Source organism: Meles meles, chromosome 3 (assembly GCF_922984935.1).
Source record: "Meles meles chromosome 3, mMelMel3.1 paternal haplotype, whole genome shotgun sequence".
NCBI lineage: Eukaryota > Metazoa > Chordata > Mammalia > Carnivora > Mustelidae > Meles > Meles meles.
Window position 1 is genome coordinate 145,126,198 of NC_060068.1, and position 7,827 is coordinate 145,134,024.

Below are 7,827 nucleotides of genomic sequence, written 5' to 3' on the forward strand. Positions count from 1 at the left end.
GGATTATTTGCTCCAGCTCTTTGAAAAATACTGGTGGAATTTTGATTGGAATGGCATTAAAAGTATAGATTGCTCTAGGCAGTATAGACATTTTAACAATGTTTATTCTTCCAATCCAAGAGCATGGAACGGTCTTCCATCTTTTTGTGTCTTCTTCAATTTCTTTCATGAGTGTTCTGTAGTTCCTTGAATACAGGTCCTTCACCTCTTTGGTTAGGTTTATTCCCAGGTATCTTATGGTTCTTGGTGCTATAGTAAATGGAATCGATTCTCTAATTTCCCTTTCTGTATTTTCATTATTAGTGTATAAGAAAGCCACTGATTTCTGTACATTGACTTTGTATCCTGCCACGTTACTGAATTGCTGTATGAGTTCTGGTAGTTTGGGGGTGGAGTCTTTGGGGTTTTCCATATAAAGAATCATGTCATCTGTGAAGAGAGAGAGTTTGACTTCTTCCTTGCCAAATTGGATACCTTTTATTTCTCTTTGTTGTCTGATTGCCGTTGCTAGGACTTCTAATACTATGTTGAACAAGAGTGGTGAGAGTGGGCATCCTTGTCGTGTTCCTGATCTCAACGGGAAGGCTGCAAGCTTTTTCCCATTGAGGATGATATTTGCTGTGGGTTTTCATAGATAGATTTTATGAAGTTCAGGAATGTTCCCTCTATCCCTATACTTTGAAGCGTTTTAATCAGGAATGGATGCTGGATTTTGTCAAATGCTTTTTCTGCATCAATTGAGAGGACCATGTGGTTCTTCTCTCTTCTCTTATTGATTTGTTCTATCACATTGATTGATTTGCGAATGTTGAACCAACCTTGTAGCCCAGGGATGAATCCCACCTGGTCATGGTGGATAATCTTTTGAATGTGCTGCTGGATCCTGTTTGCTAGGATCTTGTTGAGAATCTTTGCATCCATATTCATCAGTGATATTGGTCTGAAATTCTCCTTTTTGGTAGGGTCTTTGCCTGGTTTGGGGATCAGGGTAATGCTGGCTTCATAAAAAGAGTCTGGAAGCTTTCCTTCAGCTTCAATTGTTTGGAACAGCTTCAGGAGAATTGGTGTTATTTCTTCTTTGAAAGTTAGGTAGAATTCCCCAGGGAATCTGTCAGGTCCTGGGCTCTTGTTTTTTGGGAGGTTTTTGATCACTGCTTCAATCTCGTTACTAGATATCAGTCTATTCAGGTTGTCAATTTCTTCCTGGTTCAATTTTGGGAGTTTATAGTTTTCCAGGAATGCATCCATTTCATCTAGGTTGCTTAGCTTATTGGCATATAACTGTTGGTAATAATTTCTGATGATTGTTTCTATTTCCTTGGTGTTAGTTGTGATCACTCCCTTTTCATTCATAATTTTATTAATTTGGGCTTTCTCTCTTTTCTTTTGGATTAGTGTGGCCAATGGTTTATCGATCTTATTGATTCTTTCAAAAAACCAGCTTCTAGTTTCATTGATACGTTCTACTGTATCTCTGGTTTCTACCTCATTGATCTCTGCTCTAATCTTGATTATTTCCCTTCCTGCGTGTGGAGTTGGTTTGACTTGTTGTTGATTCTCCAGTTCTTTAAGGTGTAGAGACAGCTGGTGTATTCTGGATTTTTCAATTTTTTTGAGGGAGGCTTGGATGGCTATGTATTTCCCCCTTAGAACCGCCTTTGGACCGAAGTGTCTTCATTCTCATTGGTTTCCATGAATTGTTTAAGTTCATCTTTGATCTCCTGGTTGATGAATGAATCTTTTTTTATCCTTATCAGAAAAGAGATTCAAGATCAGTTTGCCTTATTTGGACCAAGACACAATATATACCTTCAGTCTTGCCTCAGAGCTATATCAGTTCTCCTAGCTTTTGTCATCATCAGTCTAAAAAGATCTGAGCTTACTAGACATCCTTCAGAATATTGCATCAATGGTATCGTATTAATCAGACCACGTGAGTACATAGTTTAAGTACATTTGAAGGCCTGGTAGATACAAGCACTTCAGGGGTGAGAGATAAAACTTAAAGAAATTCAGGGTCCCACCACCATTTTAGGTACCTTGTTGTCTAGGGCATGCTGGAATATCCCCTTCAAAGTCAAAGCTGCATTTATTGCTTATTGTACTTCCCACACCAGTAGGAATTCCACTCCTACTAATATCACTCCAACTAACATGGTGTGTGACACAAACACTGCCAGGTTTCAAAGGGGTCCAGAGCAAGAAAAGACTTGGCATTATTTCCAACTTGCAGTGCAAACAGATCTACTGCACTGACCATATGATCTGGAAGACACTATGTTATTAGAAGAATAGCTGGTGGGAAAAGACAATGTATGGAGTATATTTCAAGCTTCAGTGGGGAAATCATAATGCAGATGTCTTCAGTTCAGCCATGCCATCTGTAGTATGAAATCACATACCTTTCAAAAAATAGCTTCAGGTGGTGCCTGGGTTGCTCAGTGGATTAAAGCCTCTGCCTTCGGCTCAGGTCATGATCTCAGGGTCCTGGGATCGAGCCCCCCATATTGGGCTCTCTGCTCAGCAGGGAGCCTGCTTCCTCTCTCTCTGCCTGCCTTTCTGCCTACTTGTGATCTCTGTCTGTCCAATAAATAAAATCTTAAAAAAAAATAGCTTCAGGTGTGCTGTTGGGCCCTGGTGGAGACAGAACACCTCAACATGGGACATTAAGTGACCACAGTGCCAGAACTACACTCATGAGTATTATCAAACCTACAAAACCCAAAATTCAAGTGGGCCCAGTGTCAATAAATCTTAAGATGGAAGTGGTACCTTCAAGAAGAAACCCAAGTAGGACCAGTAGGGGAAAAGCAGGTGCGTGAGCTGGTAACCCAGACTTCCATGTCATCCACCACTGTTGCGCTTGTGCCGTCGTCCTCAGCTTACATCTATGGTGGAATCATTTTTGACCACAGAATGAAGGAAGAAAAAAAAAGTCCAAACTTGGTTTGCAGATAGGTCATGTTAGGAATTTGAATACAAATCAAAAATGGATGGTGGTTGTGCTATATCCTCACTCAAGTGTGACTTTAAAAGTCAATTGCACAAGGAGGCAAAGCAGCAAGCAGAGGGAGAGGGAGAAGCAGGCTCTCCGCTGAGCTGGGAGCCTGATGTGGGACTCGATTCCAGGACCCTGGGATCATGAGCTGAGCTGAAGGCAGAGGCTTTAACCCACTGAGCCAGCCAGGTGTCCCGGCTTCTGTATTTCTTGCTGATATTGCTATTGTATTGTTAAACTTTTTTGAGTTTTTTATATTAAAAATATTAATATCAACTAAAAAAATAAAAGTCAATTGTAAAGGAAAGCTTCATAATGGACAGAGCTTCAGGCAGCAGACCTGGTTCTTTACCTTATCTAGAAAGAGAAGGAGCCTGAGGTTAGAATATACATAGTATACACAGACTTGAGTGGCAGTGCCAAATGTTTTGGCTCCATCTTCAGGAACTTGGAAATGAGAAAGTTTCAAGCTGTAGTAAGTGGACCTATGGAAGTGGACACAAAGTGTGAATATCTTTATATCTTATGTTATCCACCAAAGAGAACAGAAGAAGCACCAAATATCAGTTAATCAAAATGACTTGACAGTAAATATCAGCTAGACTGTGCCATTGGCTCCTCAATGCTGTCATAATGGACATGTGAATGGAGTAGCAATGTTGGCAATGATGAAGGGTATGTGTGGACCCAACAGCATGAGCTTTTGAGGCTGAGCCAACTATTGCTAAAAATAAAGACCAGTGCTGAATTGCCAGTGGATTGTTAGATTGTGTCTGGAACCTAGGAAAAAAGGGTAGGATGGTGGTATACATTTGGTACTTTACTAGTATCGGATTAGTATGTTATAGGCTCTGACCAAGGGGAAGATGGTAAAACTTAGGAAATAACAATAGTTATTTATAGTTATAAATCAGGCAAAGGAAGAAAAATTTTAAAGGGAGGCTGAGAAGGAGCTGTTAGATAGAAGAAAAACCAAGAGCCAAGGGAGGAGAGCTTCATATAGAAAGAAGTACAAACAGATTAACTAAGATGTGAATTAGAAAATATCCATTAGTTTTAGCAACAAAGAGAACATAAAAAATTTTGGCTGGAGCCATTTCAAAGGAAACTAGAGAAAATACAGCCACTAGAAATGTAATTGGGAACTGAAGAAAGGAATGTAATGAGTGTTAGTTCAGTTTTCAAAGCAAGGTACTCACTGTGGGAGAAGAACAGACAGGTGGTACATAAAGAGGAAAGTAGTGAAAGTCTGAAATAGCTGCTATAGAAAAACAAGTTGGCCAACCATATCCAGAAATAAAGATAGTTAAGCAATGCTAAAGCCAAGCCAAAATTCAAGTCCACAAATCTGCATTGGTACCAATCAGTTTGATCTCTGTGCTTTTTCACTGGTGCTTGGCTTCTAGAGGTGGGGTCCACAAGGTTGGATTGATCTAGGAATTGGTATAAAGGTAAAAGTTTTTGCAGTGGGTATTGGGGGGGGAATGGGTCACAATGTTCAGGACTCTGGCAGGTAAGATTATAATATGATTCATCATGTTTGGGCGGGGAGGGAGAAGGGAAACCATAAGGAGGTGATGGTCTAAGAAACATAGAGAGAGTCCAGATGTCTAAGACCAAGAATTCTGGAAGCTAGGGAATGAAAGAGATAGAGGAATGAGAGGTTATGGGCAGATGTGATATACTGGGGTTTATGCTTTCATAGGTTTTTCTGTTCCAGCTGATGGTTGTGCCTACTTTGAGACAACAATATACCTTGAAATAGATACTTTGATGGATCACCAGCCTGGGTAGCCAATGGCTAATGTGCAATGAATTTGAAAACTTTGAAGTAAGGAAGTCAACAGAAGTTGAATATGTCTTCAACATAGATTCTGAGGACATCCAGAATAATGACAGTAATTAACTTTGAACATCCCAACAGCTAAGGCATAATAGAGATCCATTATCTTATTTAGTTCTTTATGTTCTTAAACTATCATATTGGTCTGAAGAGGTGTTAAATTCTAGAAAGAATGTATTTTTTTTTACCAAACTAGGTAAGATTTTACCAAACTAGGGTTAGGGTTATGGTTGAGTGTGACTCAAATGAAGTATGATATTGTTCCAGGAGCAACAACTGAGTTCTGTTAACAGGCTGGGAGAGTATCACTACTGCTCCTACCACATCCAGCCACTAGAAATGCTCTATATTCTTTTCTAATTAGTCAAACTGTAAAATTGCTATTTTCTTTCAGTCTCCAAAATATAATAGTAGGGATGTGCAGCTAGGATGACAACATGTGGCTAAGGTGCCTTCAAAGAGCCTCTCTGCTGCTTAAACCACAAATTCCATGGTCTATGGGAATTCAGAGACTTCCCAAGAGTGTCTTCTGATTCTGCAGGTGGTTTCTGTTTTCTTCGCTTCTCCTAACTCTTAGATTTATCACTCACCTACATTATTTTGACCCCAAAGTAAAATTCAGTCTTTTCTGCAGTTTTTGCTAGTAAGACAACCACAAAGAATTTTCTCAAGTCAACTGTTTTTTCTGAGTTAAAACATAATTTACAGCATGCAATAGGTGGAAAACAAAGAGATAGCACATAGAATGCCATCTCAAGAGAGCCAAGCCATAGCCTAAATAAAGTTTTGTTTGTCAACTCTAAAATTTCATGTTTCAGTGAATCATGGAACACTACATCAAACCTAATGATATACTGTATAGTGAATAACATACCATAAAAATAATGAAAAAAGAAAGAAATCTGTAATCAAAAAATGAAATAAAATTTCTAGTATCCAAAATCTATAAGGAACTTAGCAAACTCAACACCCAAAGAACAAACAATCCAATCAAGAAATGGGCAGAGGACATGAACAGACATTTCTGCAAAGAAGACATCCAGATGGCCAACAGACACATGAAAAAGTGCTCCACGTCACTCGGCATCAGGGAAATACAAATCAAAACCACAATGAGATATCACCTCACACCAGTCAGAATGGCTAAAATTAACAAGTCAGGAAATGACAGATGCTGGAGAGGATGTGGAGAAAGGGGAACCCTCCTCCACTGTTGGTGGGAATGCAAGCTGGTCCAACCACTCTGGAAAACAGCATGGAGGTTCCTCAAAATGTTGAAAATAGAACTACCCTATGACCCAGCAATTGCACTACTGGGTATTTACCCATATTTCTGAACTCTAAACTCTGAGACTTCATCTCAGATGAAGTCGCGAAATCAATAGAAGTTGAATGTCTTCAACATGATGCTGAGGACACTAGCATAATGGTAGCAATTAACTTTGAACATCCCAGCAGCTAAGGCACAATATTTAGTTCTTATCTTCTTAGAGACAGTATCAAATTGGTCACTTCATATTTCTTATTTCAAGGCAAATGATTCTTTCAGTTTTATAACAGGAATGATCTTCTTAGGGACTAACCATTATAGCCCCACTGGAGAGTGTTTGCAGAGTGCATATGTGCTTAGGAATTTTGTACCTATTGCTTGAAGGCATAGATATATATCATTTTGTTACTAACAGAGAAGTTTATCGGTCAGCCTATTTATAGGCCAGACTATTTTCCTATCTAGCCTGAATAAACAGGAGAGGGGCAAACTGATGATGCTATGTGTTGGCATAATAAAAATTTGCTAGGGGGCAAGAGGAACTTCACTACAGAAACTAATTATAGCTACAATCCTTAGAGAAACTGGCAGGGAGCAAATGATTCTTCAGTTTTACAAGAACAATCTTCTTAGGACTACCCATTATAGCAATACTTGATACTGTTTGCAGAATGCACATGTGCTTAGAGAGTGGTGGTATTCCCTCTTAGGTATTAGGATAGAAAAACAACTAATGGATGCTGTGATGAAGAGAAAATCCACCTATTAGCCAAATGCATATTGCTTCCAACTTTTGCCCTAATCAGATTCTCCCCAAACTAATCAGTGGTACTTTTATTAACTTACGTAGGTGGATGCTGTTTGGCAAATTATGAAACAGTTTGTTATACTTTTAAAAAGTCAATAACACAACATCTGATTCCTGTTAACAATAAGTTTCTTCCCTTGAATATTTTCATTACTTTTGACCATGGGCTTATAACCAGTTGTTATTTCCATTGACTAACCCAACTTTTCTAGTTTCTGGTTCCATGTAACTGGAGCCCAATAGATTTAATCACATTTAAGGATGACTTAAGTAGCTGAACTTTGCCTTAGCTTGAAGCTGTGAGTTCAACTGTGCCTTGATATGCATTAGCTGCCTAATCAATCACTCAGCTGGCTACACATTGTACTATAGGAGAGTTTGTCTGTGTGTTCATGTGAAAAATAATGGATCTGGTCCAGAAGAATACCCAATGGACTTTCAAATCATTAATTTTTGGATTAGGCCTTTACTTTGGCAACATGTGTACAAATAAACAAGCATGACTGAAATTAATTTATTGCATTCAAGAGACATCTGTAATTCTGCAGTTATTCGGTGAGAAAGAATTAAACAATTTCAGCTTTGACCATTTTTATTCCAGCTAAACAAACCTTGCTTTCCTAAATTACTCAGATCCTCTCTTCCAGCTGATAGGAAAACAAAGGGCCTCAAAAATGAGCCTTTCTTTGTATTTGTAAATTTTAATACACATGAAAAAACAAGGATGACATTAAAGTGTCCTGAAAGACCAATTTAGAGACAAATTAAAGACTAATGCTCCTTGCTTCAAGTGGATCTTGGGCATCTGTGCCAAAGTATTGCAGCACATGCTACGTGAGAGAACAGGATCTGAGCTCATCCCTTTACAGTTCTAAAATATGAAGGCTGGTATACACATTACCTCTGAA